The 22510-nt window shown below is 40.7% G+C and overlaps 2 long non-coding RNA genes across 6 annotated transcripts; one reads left to right on the plus strand and one right to left on the minus strand.

Annotated features, from left to right (window-relative positions):
* Positions 1-378: 378 nt before the first annotated feature.
* On the minus strand, positions 379-1018 carry LOC137248122 (uncharacterized). 2 transcript variants are annotated; one of them, XR_010952079.1, is made up of 3 exons: positions 828-1018; positions 597-677; positions 379-561 (listed from the first exon to the last, which is right to left on the minus strand). It is a non-coding gene; the product is annotated as an uncharacterized lncRNA (long non-coding RNA). The 2 variants fall into 2 exon arrangements; XR_010952080.1 differs by having other exon boundaries at positions 597-669; positions 810-1018.
* Positions 1019-6486: 5468 nt separating this feature from the next.
* LOC137250138 (uncharacterized) lies at positions 6487-22434 on the plus strand. 4 transcript variants are annotated; one of them, XR_010952771.1, is made up of 6 exons: positions 6487-6686; positions 14914-14979; positions 15041-15248; positions 15308-15427; positions 19954-20338; positions 20398-22434. It is a non-coding gene; the product is annotated as an uncharacterized lncRNA (long non-coding RNA). The 4 variants fall into 4 exon arrangements; XR_010952772.1 differs by having other exon boundaries at positions 14931-14979; XR_010952770.1 differs by lacking the exon at positions 6487-6686 and adding an exon at positions 12150-14212.
* Positions 22435-22510: the final 76 nt, after the last annotated feature.

Here is a 22510-nt window from a genome sequence, read left to right on the forward strand (position 1 = left end):
TAAATAAAAAGCAAAAAGCATTGTTTCATTTTTGGCGGAATATAACAATGGTCATTTATGATAGTATAACAGTCAAACCTGATATATACAGTAAACTATCATTTATGACACTTTTTGATAGTTAGAGTGTCAGCACTGATCCAGGAAAAGGAATGAGAGTGAGCAGTACGGCTATATACTTAATCAGTAGGCGATGTTGGTGTATAAGAAGGAGACAAAAACTCACACGTACACAGTTGTTTACATCACATTTGCGCAAGTCCCCTTAAGTTTGTGATAGAAAGTTTGTATGAGGCGCTGATCGTTAGGTTGACATTGCTGACAATCAGATGATAGTCATATGATAGTCAGTATTCTTGTAGGGTATATTACCTAGATTTCCTCTGATTTTGGCATATTCTGAGCTGAATCGCAACCCGGCGGAGATGCTATCTATTAGAATAATATAACATTTTTTTTATTATTTAAAAATGCACATACGTATGAATGAAAATCAGAAGGTAAATAATGTTGTTGTTGTTGTAGCGATAAGGACACTCCCCGTTATCGACTTTGTTGGTCCTTTGCCGGATGCAGATCGGGTACGTTCCGGGAACCATTAAGGTACTAGCCCGACCATATCGGGAGCGATTTAGTTGACATGAAACCTTGTAGGCCATCCCGTCGATTCTATACAACTTAATATGGTAACGAATTAAAAGACGGTGCACCACCTAATTTTTATCAAAAATTATCAAACGTGGCATCAAAAGGCGCGCCTCGATCTCCGTTTTTATTATTATTTGATATTTTTAAATTAGGTGGTGTACCGTCTTGTAAAACGTTACCCTTAATATTATTTTGGGCGAAGGCCGCCAACGCAAAAAGATGGTCTCTGCAGCAAAATTTTTAATTTCCGTCACATGTCACAACTAAAATTAACTTAATGTTATTTTGGGCGAAGGCCGCCAATGCAAAAAGGTGTTCTCTGCAACAAAATTTTTAATTTCCGTCACATGTCACAACTAAAAGCACAAGATATTTTTCGTTGTAAACAAACATATTTGTTTTCCGTTTCAATGTTTTCCGGAATAATTAATGAACTATCATTTCGATGACAGCATGAAACGTCGATGTGTTAGTGGAGAGCGAAAAAAGCTTTGAATGTGTGAGTGAACTGGTTACCTCCGTCTTGTAGGGAACAGCTTTGTGGTGTAGCTGAAACTGGTGGTTGACCAGTCTAGAAAAATAACAAAATTTATTAAACACAAAGTATGAGGCAAGCCAGGTATATTTGCCCTATTTATAGTCATCTGATTGGGACCACCAGGTACAGCTTTCCCTGACGGTGTCCTTGCTGGAGGCGATGGCGAATCCATGGAAATTGGCGCATTGACTTGAGGTGGCGGCTTAGCTGTTTCACCATATTGACCAGCTATAAAGTTGCTGTTGTTGCTTGTTGTTTTAATTTAATTTAATGCTCCAAAATTAGCACAGGCCTGCAGCTCAATTCGCGGAAAATGGCGGACTCGGAGACAATTTTTTTCACAATACCTATGAATATAGTAGGTGCGAGAGAGCACGATACATTGTGGCAAAGCTAAATTTGTCAACATGCTATTTCGTTTGGAGAATTTTTCATTCCAAATCGTCACCTCTGTCAAAAATTCGTGTGGCTGTGTGCGTTTTTGATCACACGATTTTTGCAGGGTAACACACTTAGTCATCATTCACAATGATCCTGTCGGGCATTTGACAGATAAGATATCACACTTATGCCGTCATCCAGTGAGTTTTACAGCTCCGGCTCACGCTCAATTCTCACAGGAATGCTTTGGATCATTGAGAGACTTGGGAAGCAGATGGCGTGAAATTTTCGCACAAGTGAAATGTGATAGGCAGATGTCGCCGCTGTTTTTCATTTAACTCATACGGCGAAAGGCTAAGCAGCGACATCTATTTTTTGAAAAAGTAGGTTTATTAAAGGCAGCGTTAACAAACTAAAAAGAAGTAGTTAACAAATTATCTGGCTGACAAATTGAACCCGACTTCTATCTGTATTTATCTGGGTCAAATCGTTGTTGTTGCATTTAGATGCAAAATTATTTATCTGGCTCAGGATCTTTGCCACCGGATGATAACATTAGTTTGATTCACAATGCTAATAGCCTTATTCTGTTTGACGATATCGTCTCCAAAACGATCATCGTTCGTGTGTTCGTATTATGAATTGCAATACGATAGACAAAACGATAACAGCTGACTGTTACGTAACGAAACCAAAGAGGATAAATATAATAAGAGCCGTCACTCGTTATTTTTGAGGCATTTACTCGATGTAAACTGTGGGTTAGTCGCTACCTTTTTTTGGGCGAGATGTTTATAAATATCTTCTATACATTTTCATGGGGTATTTGTGTTTATTTTTCCGACTGTATTTAATTAATTATTTAATTCTCTTTCCAAAAAACACGTTTGCATAAAGTGAAAACACCGCATGGATGAATGGAAGGCAATTCAAAAATGTCCCTCATAAAACAAAAGTAACGACTACCTCACAGTTTACGTCGAGTAAATGCCAAAAAAACAGCGAGTGGCGGCTCTTATTGTATTTATCCTCTTTGACGAAACTGCTCGATTGGTATTCTGTATCACGAAAAGGTGCTACCAACAAAGAAGATAAATATAATAAGAGCCGTCACTCGTTATTTTTGAGGCATTTACTCGATGTAAACTGTGAGGTAGTCGCTACTTTTTTTTGGGCGAGATGTTTATAAATGTCTTCTATACATTTTCATGGGGTATTTGTGTTTATTTTTACGACTGTATTTAATTAATTATTTAATTCTCTTTCCAAAAAACACGTTTGCATAAAGTGACAACACCGCATGGATAAATGCAAGGCAATTCAAAAATGTTCCTCATAAAACAAAAGTAGCGACTACCTCACAGTTTACATCGAGTAAATGCCAAAAAAACAACGAGTGACGGCTCTTATTGTATTTATCCTCTTTGCTACCAATACGAAAACCAAGTGTCATAAACAAACAACAGGTATTCACCTATCGTTTTGGTTGAAAATGAGCGGCACAAACAAAAAAGTGATTATTATTAATTAGTTAGTTATTATTGTATAAAAAAATTTTATTTTATATTAGAAATTTGACTCAGTGTCCGGTAAGTGAAGAACGTTCAAGCGGTCTCCAATATCCGCCTTTGGATTTTTAATTCTTCTTCTCTAATAGAGCAATAGCTTGATACATTTTTATTATATTTATATCACTAACATCTTTATTTTTATTTCTCTTATTTTGTAAACTTTATGGACGTGCGCAAAAACAAAACATATGTCAACTTGCAGTTTTACACTGGATATCGTGTAGTTGACGTACGACGTAAAGCTACACGATAAACGGCGACGTAAGATTCAGAATACCATGAGCACACGATATCGTTCGTTGAGCGTATCATTCGCCAACCAGAATGAGGCTGTTACATTATATGTTAAATGCTATGTTAAATTATATGGAAGTTTATCCTTCTGAAATGGATATAAATAAGTTGCTTTACCAACGCTCATCGATAAAACCAACTCCGAAATTTGATCCAAAATATTCTTTTGTATATTTAACGATAGCCCATACGCATGCAAACGTTCTCTGGCACCTTCCTTGGGCACTCTAACGTTCATAATGTCAAACCAGTCATTTGTCTACAAATATATTATATGTACATACATAAGTAAAAAATAGTACTACAATTGTATTTTGCCATTATTTAACTCACAATTTTTAAAAGCTTATAACACTCTTCCCAGTTTTGTTTTCTGCGTCTAATAATCCCAGCGTACCCGCTCGCGAAATGGCTTGAGCAACCGTGTGAGAGAACAATTTTGTTGCTAGCTTCACTTTTTGTCTTTCTGCTCCCTTTACAGTTAGGTTCTTCTCCGAAATTTTGTGCGTTATTGACAGATCACTGGAAGAAAAGCTAAGAATTTCTGAAATGATGTCCTTTTTAACTTCCTTTCCATTTATAAGGAAACCATGGTGACAAAAATTACTCCTAATAAGTTTTATTAAATGCGGTACATCTGCGAAAACCACAATTCTGTCACCGTCGTGTGAAAACCTGTTGAAGAAAAAAAGTGTTAATCCCTGCCTTCACACTATTCTGATTTGAAAGTTTCGTAATATGGTTTTAATATTACCAAAAAATAAAATAAATAAATGTAAGGCGCGATAACCTCCGAAGAGATCTAAGGCCGAGCGTATCTCCAATTTGCGTCGGGCTCCTCTTGATTTTCCCTACAAATTGGCCGGACGGGACCTACATGATTTTATGCCGACTCTGAACGGCATCTGCAAGGCAGATGAGTTTTCACTGAGAGCTTTTCATGGCAGAAATACACCCGGAGCGCTTGCCAAACACTGCCGAGAGGCGACCCCGCTTAGAAAAATTTTCTTCTAATTGAAAAACCTTATTTCTAAAATTTTTGATGTTGCTTTGCCCGGGGTTTGAACCCAGGGTATCCGGTGTGGTAGGCGGAGCACGCTACCATCACACCACGGTGGCCGCAATATTACCAAGGCTTGTCCATATCAACTTCAAGCTCTGTGTATAATCCTCTATCGCATCCACCCAAATCGCTTACAATGGCAACAATATTGTACCCACATCTCTTGACCGTTGATAAAATATTCCACAAAATACTCTTCGTCACTGGGCAGTCATATTGGTAAAAGACGGGTTGTTTCCATTTGCATATTAAACCTTAACAAAATAAAGTCAAAACTCAGCTATTTAAATTGAATTTGGGTATTCATTCACCTCTTAGCATTGCCACTTGAACATAATTAGCAGGAGGCAATGTTGAGTCGGACAACCTGTCAGAAAAGAAAACCTTTCGAACCTTCATTTCGTCGAAACTCAGGACACGCGTTTTTTTGGGATCCGGTCAACTCCGTCGTTGCTGTCAATAGCTTGACTACTGGCTCAATAATCCCCGGAGAGATGTCAATTTTTTTTGACCAGCACTGCAATGCTCGGACCGCAAGCAGAGGGAATTTCTTTCTCCTTAACAATTTATACGCTCTTGGGCTCGCTGAGTACAGTGTGACTGACTTGGCAATGTCCTCTTCCAGCCAATTTTTCCTTTAGTTCCCAGTTTTTATTTTCAACCTGAGGCAAAGATCATTAATTATTTCTAATACATAACTATATACAAGAAAGTAAAACCACATACTTGGACTTTGGTGAAGATGGTTAAAAGTTTTTCTTCCAAAGTTATTTGGTGGAACTCCGATTTTTTTACGCTAATTCGTAAACGTTTCACTTCTGCGAACTGCTTTGCAAAATTGTTTTTATATGTTATTACTTTTTTCTTTAGCGTCTCCCTGGAACATGCATAATATTAAGGATATTAACGTCAAAAGAAATCGTCAGGAGGTATTGCACAAATTAAAAGTCTTATACACACATATTAACTCACTTTAATATGAACATGCAATTTCTATTCTAAAAATTTTCTTGCAAAGTATGAGTCAATGTATTACTAATAAAATAACGAAACCTACGACTTTACATTGTCTTTAATTACTTACATTTCTTTTTCTAATACTTGAATTTTCGCATCCTTCTCGTCAACTATTGGTGCTACGATGATTTGTGCCTCAGCGATATCCTCAGTTTGACTTACATCCATTGAGCCAGCGATGTCCTCAGTTTGGCTTACGTACATTAAGTCAGCTGAAGCATTCAACAACTTTTCCACCAGCTGCTTCCTTGCACGAGATTCAACTCTCTTTTGCCGTTCACTTATCTTTTCTGCACTGGCTGAATATCTCGTTGGAAACGCGCTGGGTAGCAGCTTTTTGTGATTTTTGGTACATAAGCCTAAAATTATAAATATTTATTGTAATTAAATACATTATTTATTAGAAATTTTATATACTCACCCATTTCAAATTGCATTTTTTTTTTCGAAATCTTTGGGAGTGAAATGCACTTCACATATGCATGCTGTTTTGAGATTCACTACGTCCTTTCGGCGGCAAAAATGAAGCCATTTCTTAGCCATTACTGCATTCTTTGGAAAATGGAAAAATCTCCATTTGTTTTCACTGGTTTTCCTGTTGTTCTTTTTACACCCAAACACAGAATAAAGCATTATTAATTGATTTATTTATGTAAAACTCTCCAAATAACGCCAAATACACGTATATCAAAGCGCGGCTAAATTAAAATTAGCTATTTCTACGTCATCAAAAACAGCTGATCTTTTGTTTACATGCGCAATGCACAATCTTATGTCTGTGAGTTGTGGTGCTTTAGGGTCGTTGATAAATTTTGATGCGCTGTGCCGGTTCGTGCAGTGCTGCTGACGAAAATGACATGCCCCATAAGCATTCATGCAAAGAATATTTTTCCGTGAAGCGCAGTGTTGCGTAGTGCAGTTAAATGTGGCCCTACCTTAATGTGAATTTTAAGGCGCTGTGACAAATTCGCTGATACCTCCTTTGACTAGTACTAGAAGTTGACTAGAATATTTGCCTACATTCGTTTGAAAATTATAATTTAGCTCAAACTAAGAAAATGTCTCATTTGGAATGTTGTATATGTTTGGAAGACTTCAAGGATAGCAGAGAGATCCATAGCACAGATTGTGGACATATTTTCCACAAGGATTGTTTGGAGCAGTGTAAAGATAAGTATGTTAATTGCCGATAACATGGTCGTAAAAATAAGGAAATTGTCTAGTTGAGAGGTCGAGTGCTAATACGCTCCCAAAAATATCTAGAGAGGTGTCAAACGACGCGTCTTGACATCAGTATTAATAATCCGAAGGCGGAAAATAAAAATATGGTAATAGTCTAGTTGAGGGGTCGACTGCTAATACGCTACCAAAAATATCGAGAGAGGTGTCAAAAGACGCGTATTAACCTCGAGAACAATAATCTGAAGGCGGAAAAGAAAAATTTTATCTCTGTCCGGAGATATTTGCAGTTGATGTTGGCGATTTCCATGTGGTTGTTGTTGTGTTTGTACCCACCAAAAAAATTGTGCATCACCGTGGCGGTAGCCACGGTTAAACCACACACCCGGACGTGGCATGGCGTAGCCCAGGGTTATTTTTTATAAGCGCGGCCGAAGGCCGCCAACGCCGAAAGGTGTTCTGCGCAAAAATACTATGGATCCGACCCCCGGTTTCGGAGGTACCCGCGGGTCTTTTTTCGGTTTTTCGTTAATATCTTTTGAACGCGTTAATATTTTTATTTTCCGCCTTCGGATTATTAATACTGATGTCAAGACGCGTCTTTTGACACCTCTCTCGATATTTTTGGTAGCGTATTAGCAGTCGACCCCTCAACTAGACTATTACCCGCAAAAATACTATGGATCCGACCCCCGGTTTCGGAGGTACCCGCGGGTCTTTTTTCGGTTTTTCGTTAATATCTTTTGAACGCGTTAAAATTTTTATTTTCCGCCTTCGGATTATTAATACTGATGTCAAGACGCGTCGTTTGACACCTCTCTCGATATTTTTGGTAGCGTTTTAGCAGTCGACCCCTCAACTAGACTATTACCAAAAATAACACTGGGCTACGCCATGCCAAGTCCGGGTGTGTGGTATAACCGTGGAAAATTTTATTTTGTGGGTACGAACAACAACAACCACATGAAAATCGCCAACTTCAACTGCAAATATCTCCGGACATAGATACAATTATTCTTTTCCGCCATCGGCTTATTGTTCTCGAGATTAATACGCGTCTTTTGACACCTCTCGAAATTTTTGGTAGCGTATTAGCAGTCGACCCCTCAACTATACTATTACCAAAAATATTTCGCAAAAGCTTTACAAGACTACATGACACTGCTAATAGTCATACCTCGCTTCCCAAAGCAGTCGGTTCTATGTACCGGAGCGACTCGGGATTTTTCCCGACCAAGGCGTGTCATTTCAGTGTGACCCCATCTAATTTGTTTCGTCCCTCCCACAAATTGTCATCCTCCCAGCAGCTCCTTGCAGCAGGACTGCTCCATATTCTCTTACTCCGGGAAGGCATCGAATCCAATCCGGGTCCGTCTCCTTACCCCGGTCCTGAGAAATGGTTTTGCTGCATCTGCCGGAAAAGAATCTTTTTAGGTCGGTCATACTCTGTTCAGTGTGTCTCGTGCAAGGGATGGTTGCATCGGACAGGTTGTTCCGGGCTTGATCCCAAAACCCGACGTCCACGTAACTTTTATAAATCTTTTGTGGCTCCTTGCTGTTCACGCCCAAGGGCGTCCCGTAGTCTACGCCTTAGCCCTCTCTCTTAGTCCCTACCTCCGTTTGCACCGTCTGCTAGCACAGAATATATAGGTTTGCGACATCCGCCCAATGCAGTTCCTGCCTTGGGTGGTGCCACTTTCCCAGATGTTCTGGTGTCCGCGACGGCAACCCCCCGACGGGTTTCATCGCGCCATGTTGCCAGGTCGCAAACCCAAATCATCCGGGTACCCCAATGCTTACCCAAGGACGCCCAGTCTCAGGGCCACAACAGCAATTGCGTCCTGGCCCTCCACAACCTAGGCGTAGTCACCCGTCACTTACCCCCAGAGTGGCGACGTCTCCCCTTATGCACTTCAGAATCCTGCAGTTAAACTGTAATGGACTAACTGGGAAGATCACGGAGATAGTCGATTTCATGAAGCGGCACAACATCCGCATTGCTGCGATTCAAGAGATTAAACTCACAGCAAGGTCTGCATTGCAGACCTGCTCTGGGTATAACGTCCACAGGAAAGACCGCGAGAGCGGAAATGGAGGCGGTCGCGCGTTTATTATACACCACTCTGTGCAATATTATATATTTGATCCTGGCATCGACCGCAGGGACAATGTCTTAGAACGTCAAGGCCTATCTGTCCGGTCAGGCGATGCAAACCTAGAAATTATCAACATCTACATCCCTCCTGCCACGTGTTGCCCCAGTGGATACCGCCCTAATCCTCACTGGCAACAATCGCATTATCCTAGGTGATTGCGGGCGGACAGTAGGGGTGAGATGTTGGCGGATCAAATAGAAGAAACGACGTTCTGCACAACAACAACAACAACGCCCCCACACGTATGGTAGGAAGCTGTCACAGCTCGCCAGATATCTCTATCGTGAGCGCAGAACTCGTAAACTGCGGCAACTGGCAGCCGATGGTAACATTGGCATCCGACCACCTGCCCATACTTATTTCGCTTGAGCGTACCGCCGACTTCATCGTCACTGAAAAACGCACTTTCATAAACTTCAAAAAAGGAAAGTGGGAAGAATATAAATACTTTACAGACAGCCGCTTTGCTGCCCTCCCTATCCCGACTGATGCCCGCCAAGGGGAGCGTGCCTTCCGTAAGGTCATTAAATCCGCCTCGGCACATTTCATTCCCGCCGGGAGAATTCCCGAAATCCGGCCCCACTTCCCGGCGGAGGCCGCAAACTTAGCGAGAGAACCTTATAAGACAGCTTCATCCAGGCGACCCCCAAATAAGGGATATAAACCAACGCATTAGATTGCTTGTGGATGAACACAAGCGGGCGAAATGGGAGGAGCACCTAAGAGGTTGTAACCTCTCTAGCGGTGTGGGTAAACTTTGGTCCACCGTAAAGTCCCATTCGAATCCGACTAAGCACAAAGACAAAGTTTCCATACCCTAGCGGGTAAGGGGGTCAGAATATACCCGCGGTAGGTATGCCTGTCGTAAGAGGCGACAAAAATACCAGATTCAAGGGGTGTGTAGCGCAACCCTTCAGGTTGCCAGCGCAATATATAGCTTCTCCAAATCCAATTGTCAACCTCGCCTATCCGCGGCGAATCCTGTTTCACTAACAGACGAGGCTCTGGCGACCCCAAGCTCCTCATGGATCTTGAGGGTGCGGAGGGAGGGGATGGCCTGAAGGTTTAATGTAGCCACATAAATCGTTCCCGAGATGGTCGGGCTAGCATCTTAATGGTGCTGTGGTACCGGAGCGTACCGGAACTGCATCCGGAAAAGGACCATCACATCGATAACACTCCCCAAAGCCTTCGGGGAGCAACCTTATCGCTACAACAACAACAACAACAACAACAAAGTTTCCATCGCCTTTGGCGACAAAGTGCTGTCGGACGCGAAAAAATGCGCGAGCGCTTTCTGCCGACAATATATAATGGATCCAACGGTCGACAAAGATAGACGGAGAGCCAATAGACACGCATATAAACACAAATTCAGCGCGTCACCAATCACCATCACCGCTAAAGAGGTTGAGGACGCCATTGGTCGTGCTAAACCATCCAAAGCAGTGGGCCCAGACGGCATAGCCATGCCGATGCTTAAAAGCTTAGAGAAAGAGGGTTTCAAATATTTAGCGCATGTCTTCAATCTGTCTCTTTCCACCTTTGTCATACCTGAGAAATGGAAAATGGCCAAGGTGGTCCCGCTACTAAAGCCTGGGAAACCAGCTAACATAGGTGAGTCGTATCGTCCGATATCTCTCCTATCGCCAGTGGCAAAGACGCTTGAAGCCATTTTGCTCCCTTATTTCCAAGCAAATTTGCAGCTAGCCCCTCATCAACATGGCTTCAGAAAACTTCATAGCACTACCACCGCGCTAAATGCCATTAGCACCCAGATAAATTTCGGTTTAAATCAATATCCCCACCATAGAACAGTACTCGTAGCGCTAGACCTATCAAAATCTTTCGATACGGTCAACCATGGCTCGTTACTGCAGGACCTGGAAGGGTCTACCCTTCCCCCATGTCTTAAAAGGTGGACCGCAAATTATCTGGGTGGTCGGCAGGCATCGGTGCAATTTAGAGACGAAGCTTCAAAACCAAGGAAAATTAAATAAGGGGTGCCACAGGGTGGTGTCCTATCCCCACTTTTGTTTAATTTCTACATATCTAAGCTAACTTCACCACCGGAAGGAGTCACAATCGTTTCCTACGCCGATGACTGCACAATAATGGCCACAGGCCCAGGCCCAAAGATCAATGCGCTATGCAATAAAATAAACGGCTACCTCCCTGATCTCTCCAGTTTTTTCGCCTCGCGAAACCTGGCATTATCACCGACTAAATCTTCCGCGACCTTATTTATAAGATGGACGCCCCAAATGTCGGCCATTTTGAACATCCACGTCGATGGTACTACGCTACCGACTGTCCTACACCCCAAAATCTTGGGTGTGACGTTTGATCAGGGTCTAAATTTTGTTGAGCACGCAGCCACAATTGTTCCGAGAATTCAGAGCCGTAACAAAATCATCAAATCCCTCGCTGGCAGTACCTAGGGGAAAGATAAAGAAACGCTCATGACTACATACAAAGTAATTAGCCAGCCGATTACGTGCTACGCGTCACCCATATGGTCGCCAAGCCTAAAAATCACCCACTGGAAGAAACTACAGGCCTGCCAAAATACTGCTCTAAGAATCGCCACGGGTTGTCTTCTTATGTCCCCAGAACACCATCTGCATAATGAGGCGTGAATACTCCCCATCAGGGAGAGAAATGAGATGCTGACCAAACAGTTCCTGTTGAATACCCAGAAACCTGGGCATCCCAACAGACATCTGATTGATGAACCAGCACCGCCTAGGGGCCTAAGGAGTCATCTCCGTAAGCATTTTGAGGAAATACGGCACCTGGGAACCCAGCCGTATGAAGTGAAAAAACACAAGCAGATCCTTGGTGAACTCCATAAACAGGCGTCGGACCTTTATGCCGGGAATTGCCCGGTGAATCCAGTGCTTAACGAAAATTATCCAAAACTTTCGGAAGAGGAACGCATACTCCCCAGGGAAACGCGTGTCACTCTTGCTCAACTTCGTTCTGGATACTGTAACAGGTTAAACTCTTACCTATCCAGAATCAACCCCGACATACAAAATGTATGCCCCGCTTGCAACGTGTCCCCACATGACACCAACCATCTCTTCAATTGTAATGAAGTGTGTATGATAAACGCGAGACCGCCTCCATTTCCGCTCTCGCGGTCTTTCCTGTGGACGTTATACCCAGAGCAGGTCTGCAATGCAGATCTTGCTGTGAGTTTAGTCTCTTGAATCGCAGCAATGCGGATGTTGTGCCGCTTCATGAATCGGGGAAAGGGGTGTTAGAGGCGTTGGTTCCACATTACAATTGAAGCGTTTCTTGTAGGGTTGCTGACAATCAGATGATAGTCATATGATAGTCAGTATTCTTGTAGGGTATTACCTAGATTTCCTCTGATTTTGGCATATTCTGAGCTGAATCGCAATCCGGCGGAGATGCTATCTATTAGAATAATTTTTTTTATTTTTTAAAAATGCACATACGTATGAATGAAAATCAGAAAGTAAATAATGTTGTTGTTGTAGCGATAAAGACACTCCCCGTTATGGACTTTGTTGGTCCTTTGCCGGATGCAGATCGGGTACGTTCCGGGAACCATTCAGGTACTAGCCCGCCATATCGGGAGCGATTTAGTTGACATGAAACCTTGTAGGCCATCCCGTCGATTCTATACAACTTAATATGGTAACGATTTAAAGACGGCGCACCACCTAATTTTTATCAAAATTTATCAAACGTGGAATCAAAAGGCGCGCCCCGAGCTCCGTTTTTATTATTTGGTATTTTTCAATTAGGTGGTGTTCCGTCTTGTAAAACGTTACCCTTAATATTATTTTGGGCGAAGGCCGCCAACGCAAAAAGATGGTCTCTGCAGCAAAATTTTTAATTTCCGTCACATGTCACAACTAAAATTAACTTAATGTTATTTTGGGCGAAGGCCGCCAACGCAAAAAGGTGTTCTCTGCAACAAAATTTTTAATTTCCGTCACATGAACAACTAAAAGCACAAGATATTTTTCGTTGTAAACAAATATATTTTTTTTGTGTTTTAATGTTTTCCGGAATAATTAATGAACTGTAATTTCGATGACAGCATGAAAAGTCGATGTGTTAGTGGCGTGGCGCAACGATACAAGGTGGCAGCATGGGACAGCTGATTTTAAGCTTTTTTTTATTTGATTTGATACATCAAAATACGGCGCAGTACGATTTTGACATTTGTCCATCGAATTTACAAAAACAAAGTACTTGAAATTTTTATTTATGTTTGTAGGTATGTCACCATGCTGCCACCTTGTATCGTTCCGCTATGGTTAGTGGAGATCAAAAAAAGCTTTGAATGTGTGGGTGAACTGGTTACCTTCGTCTTGTAGGGTAGCTCAAATGGTTGCGTTGCCATGGTCACCGTGTTGCTTTTGAATATTGCGAGCGCTCGTTGTGTTGCTGCGACTGGTTGGTTGATAGTGTTGCTAGAGCCTTTTGTGGCCACTTGTTGTGTTAATGTCGTGTCAAATATGTTGTGGGGTCGTTTTGTGTGGGCCAAATTAATGAGGATTAATTTGGTCCTCACAACCTTTTTCCCGACAGCAATGTAAAAGTCATTAAGACGATAATTGGTGACCAAGTTATTGGTAACGATTAAGTAATCGATTAGGTAACGGGTACCTGTCTTGTAGGGTTGTTTGTTTTTGACACTTGGTTTTCGTATTGGTAGCAAAGAGGATAAATACAATAAGAGCCGTCACTCGTTGTTTTTTTTGGCATTTACTCGATGTAAACTGTGAGGTAGTCGCTACTTTTGTTTTATGAGGAACATTTTTGAATTGCCTTGCATTTATCCATGCGGTGTTGTCACTTTATGCAAACGTTTTTTTTGGAAAGAGAATTAAATAATTAATTAAATACAGTCGTAAAAATAAACACAAATACCCCATGAAAATGTATAGAAGACATTTATAAACATCTCGCCCAAAAAAAAAAAGTAGCGACTAACTCACAGTTTACATCGAGTAAATGCCTTAAAAATAACGAGTGACGGCTTTATTACCCTGCAAAAATCGTGTGACCAAAAACGCACACAGACACACGAATTTTTGACAGGGGTGACGATTTGGAATGAAAAATTCTCCAAATGAAATAGCATGTTGACAAATTTAGCTTTCCCACAATGTATCGTGCTCTCTCGCACCTATTATTTTGATAGGGATAGCAAAATACGTCATTTTTGCGTGCAAAAAAATCCGCCATTTCTAATTCAGCAGACAGCAAAACATTTGGTGGTCGAAAATTTTTTCAATTTTGAGAGTTTTAAATGGAATATCTCCAGAAAGAATTAAAATTAAGAGGGAGTTCTCCAGATAACATATATATATATTTTAAAGTGCAGAAACTTATAATTTAAAAGTTATTTGGTGTTAAAAATTGCAAATTTCTATACAAATTTTATATGTGTATACGTACATATATATATGTGGCAGCACAGCTTTGTAATGTCATCAATAAAATATGTATATGTATATATATATATATATATATATATATATATATATATATATATGTGCATGTTCTAAAAAACCGCGATTGATTTAATAAAAACATTTATAATAAGTGAAAACAATGCAAAAATGAAATGTGAAATATACAAAAATGCAATTTAAGTTTATCGTTGCCAATTTATATAGATATGTATGTGGATTAAGGTTTTGAAAGATGTGTAAATTGTAATTTAAAGTGCTATAGAAATTTGCTAAATTTGCAAATTTTAACAACAAATAACTTTTAAATTATAAGTTTGCGCACTTTAAAATATATATATATGTTATCTGGAGAACTCCCTCTTAATTTTAATTCTTTCTGGAGATATTCCATTTAAAACTCTCAAAATTGAAAAAATTTTCGACCACCAAATATATATAAAATATATATATTTGTGATCGGGAGAACTCCCTCTTTCATTTGATACCAAGTTTCACCCCGAACTCGGGGGGTGCTATTCTAAAAATTTCCCAGTCTTTAATATACAATGATTTTTGCTGTTTATTTCGACAAAAATTTTTATTTGATTTTTGTGCTCATCGAAAGAATTCACAATTATATAGCACCATGCCGCGAATTATGATAAAAGGTGGTGCGTGGAGAAACACTGAGGTAAGCATTTGACGCGACTGGTTACTCTTGGCCGTTTATTAACTAAATTGATAACTTTCAGGATGAAATCCTCAAATCAGCTGTAAGGAAATATGGCAAAAACCAGTGGTCACGTATTGCATCACTGCTGCACCGCAAATCTGCCAAGCAATGTAAGGCACGCTAGTACGAATGGCTTGATCCTAGCATAAAGAAGACAGAATGGTCACGGGAGGAGGATGGAAGGTTTTTGCATTTTGTTGGTGGTGAACGTTTCAACATTTTCCAAGGTTTGGCATTAATTTCATTTGTATAGTTTATAATTATTTAAAGGTTGCGTTAATACTAGAACAAGTACATTGATTTTACGTGGCAGTGTTAAAAAATTTTTGGAAGAAACTCTGAGCTTCGTTACATGATGCTATAATGCTTGTGCGGCGTACAATTAAACATGATTCTGTTGTTGCTGGTAAGTCAAAATAAAAATTGAAAAAAAAAATCTTAGGGTAGGGAGGGATGGCCTGAAGGTTTAATGTGGCCACATAAATCGTTGCCGAGATGGTCGGGCTGGCACTTTAATGGTGCTGTGTTACCGGAGCGTACCGGATCTGTATCCGGCTAAAGGACCATCACATCGATAACACTCCCCAAAGCCTTCGAGGAGCAACCTTATCGCTACAAAAACAAGAAAAACATTGTGTCCAAATCCCAAAAAAAAAACTATAAAATTTGTGTCAGTGAAATGATAATTATTTTTTTTGGTTGTTAGTTTTAAGGCATCGTCATCGAGTTCCTTCTGATCGTATATGCCGGTTCTTTTGCATTCTTTTACATGCATAAAGTGCCGTTGAAGCCTTCCTCACCCTCTCCTCACCCTCTTGAGCTTCCATGACAGCTTACTGTCTAGGATCATTCCTAGATATTTTGTGCAAGGTTTCTCCCGTAGGGTCGCCCCTCCTAATTTAGGCCTGGTCCAATTAGGGACCTTGTACCTCTTTGTAAACAAGACCATATGCAACGTCATCTGCGTAAACGGTAAGTTTTTCTGGTCCCTCGTAGAATCCCCTAAGCAGTTGGTTAATGACCAGCGTCCACAGCAGAGGTGATAGCACCCCTCCCTGCGGAGTGCCCCTGTCCACTAATTTCGTGGCTGCGTACAATCCCCATTGCGACGTTATCTTACTGCAGTTTAACATGCAGTCGATCCATCTGGGTAAGGCTGGATGTACTTTAACGTAATTAAGACCATCAATAATCGCTCATTTAGAAAGCCATGGCAATGCTTAAGAAGACTTCTAAAGCATATTCCTTATATTCCAGGGCTTTTTCTATGCTTATCACCACCCTATGCAATGCGGTGTCTACTGACTTGCCTTTGGTGTACGCCTGTTGTGTTGTGGAGAGCAGCTTTTCATCCACGTTGGACTTTATGTACACATCTATCAGCCTCTCAAAGGTTTTGAGCAGAAATGATGTTAAGCTATTGGGTCTATAATCTTTGGGATACACGTGACCGATCTTCCCCGCCTTGGGTAGGAAAGCTACACAAGAGTGCGGTACATGACTCAGTTTATGCACCCATCGAATATTATTTTAAGCCATCCCACGACCGCCCTACTTGAAACTAGTAGCATGGCCGGACATGTACCATCTGAGCCCGGCGATTTCATCACCACTACGAGATCCTCAGTAGTGTAATTAGGCAGCATATATGAATGCAGCTGTTTCCTTACCATTACTACAGCTCGCACCCGTCCTTCCGTTTGCGCATAGTAAACGCCAAATCCGCGCGCGCTAAGTCCAGACACCTTTCCTCCCGATGGAAGCCACGGCTCCTGGATCAGCGCGTTAGGAGGAGGAGTTCGCTCGACGCCACTTTACTGTGTTGGAGGTTTATCTGTAGGACTCGCAGCACCAATGGGCTGCTTGTCCCCCTCCAGCACCTTCATCGTGACGTCGTCGTCCTCCCCTAGCCCTTTTGGTTTAGAGTGTTCGAAGCCCCCTTCAGCCTCTTGTACCTGTTGTGCCGGGTGTTCCTCTGTGCGACTCACAGCACCATCTGGCTGTTGGTCCCCTTCTAACACATTCGGGATGACGTGGGCTACCTCCACCTGTCTTTTTTCCCTTAGGCTTTTGAGGTCTTTTTCGACTTCGCCCACTTCCAGCGTATTAGGATTTTTATCCTCGGGAGTTCTTTTCCTAAGTCGCATATAAATTTTGCCTGTACCAAAGGACATTTTTCCAAGCTGCGTGTAAAATATATCATCCGCCTGCTTGTTTACTTGGAAGATGTAGAACTGACCTTCCTCCGTAGGCCGAGATACAGTTACCTTCCAATCCTGTGTCGGTATGTTCGGATTCTGATTCTGCAGAAGTCGCAGTGTATCCTCCGACTTCATCACGCATGGTATCCATACCTTAACTTTTGGTACCTTGGGGATTTGCGCTTTATCCACCATCTCAAAACGCGCGTTCGTGGCCTGCCTTTGGAGGTTTGGAACACTTCCTCCAGCCACCGCAAGCTCGCGATGTTGTCGCACGCTCTCATCTTCATACCATTATACCATCCCCCGAATCAAAGGTTGGAAGGAGCTTACTTGGTTATTCCCGCATCATCTTAAGCATTAAGCTAATAAGCTCCTTTTCTACAGATCTCCACCTTTCACTAGTCATCTGTTGGAAAGGACTGCTACGATAAACCAGCGCCACAGTCAGTGACTGCTTTGCCACATCACTCATCTTCTCGGGAAAAGCCGGCGTCTTAGTGTTATTTCCCTTTGGCACCTCCGAAAAAGCCGGAGTCTTAGCTCCCTCTAGTACCTCCGAGAAAGTCGGAGTCTTAGCGTTATCTCCCTTTGGCTTATCTCCTACTTCCATAGTTGGAACTTCCCTCTGACTCGCAGCCTTCGAGGTAGTTGCTACCTCGCTATTGGGACCCATCTGTCTTACAGCTTTGGGCCTACTTGTCTTGACTATGGGACTGCCCTGCGTCGCGGCTCTGGGACTGGGCCCTTTATGCCTCTTGAAAGCAGGCTTGTCGCCTTCCGCCGAACGTTGCCTTTTCATTCTGCCATTCGACGCTTCTTCCTCCTCATACCGGTTGCAGAACCGAGGGTTTCTCGCAGCAAACCTTTTGAACTGCCTTCGACCTACTTCTGCCGCCTCATGAGCCCATGCCAAGCGCTCGATCTCCTCTTCTGTTGGGTCCACCACTGCTCCCAAGCGTTTTACAATTCTTAGTACTGCACGGTACTTCGAGAGAGCTCTTTGCTCCGCACCCTTCTCCACTCTTCTACTCCTTTTTCATTTGTGTGCTTCTCCAACACGGAGTTCATTGAATTAGCACTACTCTCGCTCCCCGAGTCCGACGCATCGCTTAATGCGTATTTGTCGTCCTTGGCTTGCGGCTCAGTCCTCTTCTTATCATCGCCCTTATGAAAATTAGGTAATGAATCGTTCACCTTGGTCGTACGACCCCCAGCCCGACAAGGCGGGCTCAGCGGTCCAGTATTATATCATCATCATCATCCTCCTCAACTCCTATTGGAGCATAGGGCCTCGACCACCGACTTAAATCTTATTCTGTTAGGTGCAGTTCTTGTGATGTCATTCCACGTATATCCTGCGTCTTCGAGTTCTTTATCCACAGTTCTGCGCCAAGTTTTCGCAGGTGCACCAGGTCGTCGGCTTCCTTGTGGATTCCATCGCAATGCTTGTCTGGCTATATTTACTGGAGGTCTTCTGAGAGTGTGACCAATCCACGACCATTTACGCTTGGTTATTTCTGTGGTAGCCTTCGAATCGGCCATCGAATTTTCAGGATTCGGCGCAGACATTTATTAATAAAAACTTGTAGACGTTTCTGAATTAAAGTTGAGCTTTTCCTCGTCTCGCAAGCATAAAACAGTACTGATTTAACATTCGAATTAAACAGTCGAAGCTTCGTTTTTAAAGATATTTGGCTGGACCTCCACACGTTTGCCAGTTGCCCAAAAACCATTCTTGCTTTGTTTATGCGAGACTGAACGTCCTCATCTGCACCGCTCTTATTTGAGACAATACTACCAAGATAAACAACGGACTCTACACCTTCGATTTCATTTTCGTCAACCGTAAGCGTCAATGGCCTTGATGAAATACTATAGCCGCATCTTATGACTTTGGTTTTCGCTGTATTGATGCTTAGTCCGGCCTCCTTTGCATGTGTGTTGACAGCTTCTAAATTGTGTTGAAGGTCAGTACTTCTGTGGCTTAGCAGTATTATATACGGGGAAAGAACCGTCAGCCACAGCAGCGCCCCTTACTGTGGTAAGGCCATCAATACTTCCCGAGGTGGTCCGGTATCGGGAAGGCTCCGTTCGAATACAGCCGAATTTATCCCCTGGCTGCAAATCATCCAATAGGCACGGTCCGCATAACACCCTGGATTAGGGGGTTGGCAGTTCTTGGTCACCGACATCCCGCCGCCCTCCTATGAGGCGAAACGGCGTAGATGCCAGTCCTAAACAGCTCCTCCTCATAGTCGGGCGCTATTGAGATCGGCTAAGCCCTCACACCAACGACGATTTTCGTTACAATTACTAGTGCATGCTCTCCAAGATGTAGATCCTGATCGAAAGTCACACCCAAAATTTTAGGGTGTAAGACAGTCGGTAGGGTAATGCCATATGGTCGACATTTGGCGCGGTCATGTTTTAAATAAGGTCACCGATGATTTGGTTGGTGAAAATATAAGGTTTCTCGAGGCGACAAAACTGGAGAGATTGGGGAGATAGCTGTTTATTTTATTACAAAGCTCATCGATGTAGGAAACAATAACATAGGCGTAGAAGCAATAGTGACTCCTGGTGGTAAAGGTAGCTATTGATATGTAGAAGTTAAGCAGAAGTTTGAATATGAGTTTTTTTAAGTTATAGCAAAATACGTTACCCCATTTTAGCACAACTATCATTTTTTGATTTTATTAAATTTTATAAAATGTTTCTTCCTCTACAGTTCTATTTCGGTATTGGATGGTAAATATGGCTTTCGCATTTTCTCCATCAATAGTTGTGAAAAGGTGGAAGAAATCTATGCGTGTAAATCTCACATATTATCTTGGTCGAGCGTTTCTTCAATAGCTCTCTAGTGGTGATGGTGAGAGCAGAGAAACCCAACTGTTTACAAATGTTACACTTCAAAAAGAATCAAAATATCTGCCATTGCGTCTACGGCTCAAATACCCACAGTATATGAATGAATCGATTGCACCTAATTGTCTGCCTAACGGATAGTATACATATTCATCAAATCGAAAATATTGCACGAAACGAACTGGGTCTGAATACTGAAACAGTACACATATTCAAAATCGATGAGGAGGCTGTGATGATGGTATAGGGTGAGTTGTTGAATAACATACGAAAACCACTTTAACCCATCTATATATTTGCATTACAGCTAAAGCTTTACAAACAGCAAAAATTGCTGGCGCCAAGCAATTGGAAAAGGCAGTGAAGCATTCATCACACTGTACGGATGGTGTAAAGTTAGAAACTGCTGTTGTAACAGCTGCCACCGACACAACGGTCATCTCTACTTCGCCGAGTAGCGGCTCGTCCGACTATCTATCGAAGACAGTATAATCATATCTTTTGCCAACACAGGTTAGCGATGTGCTTGCACAGGAAAGATTTCAATTGGAAAACAAAAACCAATTAAGAGAGTTTATTTATTATTAAAGTATTTACTTTTCTTTATATCAACAGTATTAATTTAAGTTGCAATATCACGTACATATATAATAAGGGATGTGATACGATTGCTGTCGGAATTAGATTTGAAACCAATCAATACTCCTGCTAAGGGTTGTAGAATTATTGCTTAAATAATTATATTTAGAACAATAATAAGTCTGACTTAATTACAAGTCGTACATTTTTAAGTTCATCAATTACGACAGCAATCGGATTCCACGACACCTTTGAATATTCTTGATCTGAAAAAAGAGTAAACCTAATCTGAATTTCTACTAAGCTTTAAGTTGTAGATTATTCAAATAATTGGAGTTTTTTCTAAAGCTTAAAATTATTTTCTGCTCGCTTAGAAAAGATTTCAATTGGAAAACAAAAACCAATTAAGAGAGTTTATGTTATTATTAAAGTACTTACTTTTCTTTATATCCATTGTATTAATTTAAGTTGCAATATCACGTACATATATAATAAGGGATGTGATAAGATTGCTGTCGGAATTAGATTTGAAACCAATCAATACTCCTGCTATGGGTTGCAGAATTAGTGCTTGAATGATTAGATTTAGAACAATAATAAGTCTGACTCAATTACTAGTCCTACATTTTTAAGTTCATCAATTACGACAGCAATCGGATTCCACGACACCTTTGAATATTCTTGATCTGAAAAAAGAAGAGTAAATCTAATCTGAATTTCTAATTAAAATTGATTTAAATTGATTCAAATAATTGGAGTTTTTTCTAAAGCTTAAAATTATTTTCTGTTCGCTTGGAAAAGATTTCAATTGGAAAACGAAAACCAATTAAGCGAGTTTATTTATTATTAAAATACTTACTTTTCTTTATATGAACTGTATTAATTTAAGTTACAATTTCATGTGCATATATAATAAGGGATGTCGTGACACGATTGCTGTTGGAATTAGATTTGAAACCAATCAATATTTCTGCTAAGGGTTGCAGAATTATTGCTGGAATGATTAGATTTAGAACAATAATAAGTCTGACTCAATTACTAGTCCTACATTTTTAAATTCATATTTTACTTTACTTTATTACTTTCAAATTCAATTACGACAGCAATCGGATTCCACGACACCTTTGAATATTCTTGATCTGTAAAAAAAAGAGTAAATCTAATCTGAATTTCTAATTAGCTTTTAGTTGTAGATTTAAATTGATTCAAATTATTGGAGTTTTTTCTAAAGCTTAAAATATTTTCTGTTCGCTTGGAAAAGATTTCAATTGGAAAACGAAAACCAATCAAGCGAGTTTATTTATTATTAAAATACTTTTCTTTATATGAACTGTATTAATTTAAGTTACAATTTCATGTGCATATATAATAAGGGATGTCGTGATACGATTGCTGTCGGAATTAGATTTGAAACCAATCAATACTCCTGCTAAGGGTTGCAGAATTATTGCTTGAATGATTAGATTTAGAACAATAATAAGTCTGACTCAATTACTAGTCGTACATTTTTAAGTTCATCAATTACGACAGCAATCGGATTCCACGACACCTTTGAATATTCTTGATCTGAAAAAAAAGAGTAAATCTAATCTGAATTTCTACTAAGCTTTAAGTTGTAGATTATTCAAATAATTGGAGTTTTACCTAAAGCTTAATATTATTTTTTTGCTCGCTTAGAAGAGATTTCAATTGGAAAACAAAAGCCAACTAAGCGAGTTTATTTATTATTAAAGTTCTTCTGTTTTATATGAACTGGAGTAATATAAGTTCCAATTTCATGTACATATATAATAATATTGAAAATAATAAATATTGAAAATTAAATTTTTTTGGTTCATATT

This window comes from Eurosta solidaginis, chromosome 4 (assembly GCF_040869045.1).
Source record: "Eurosta solidaginis isolate ZX-2024a chromosome 4, ASM4086904v1, whole genome shotgun sequence".
Taxonomy (NCBI): domain Eukaryota; kingdom Metazoa; phylum Arthropoda; class Insecta; order Diptera; family Tephritidae; genus Eurosta; species Eurosta solidaginis.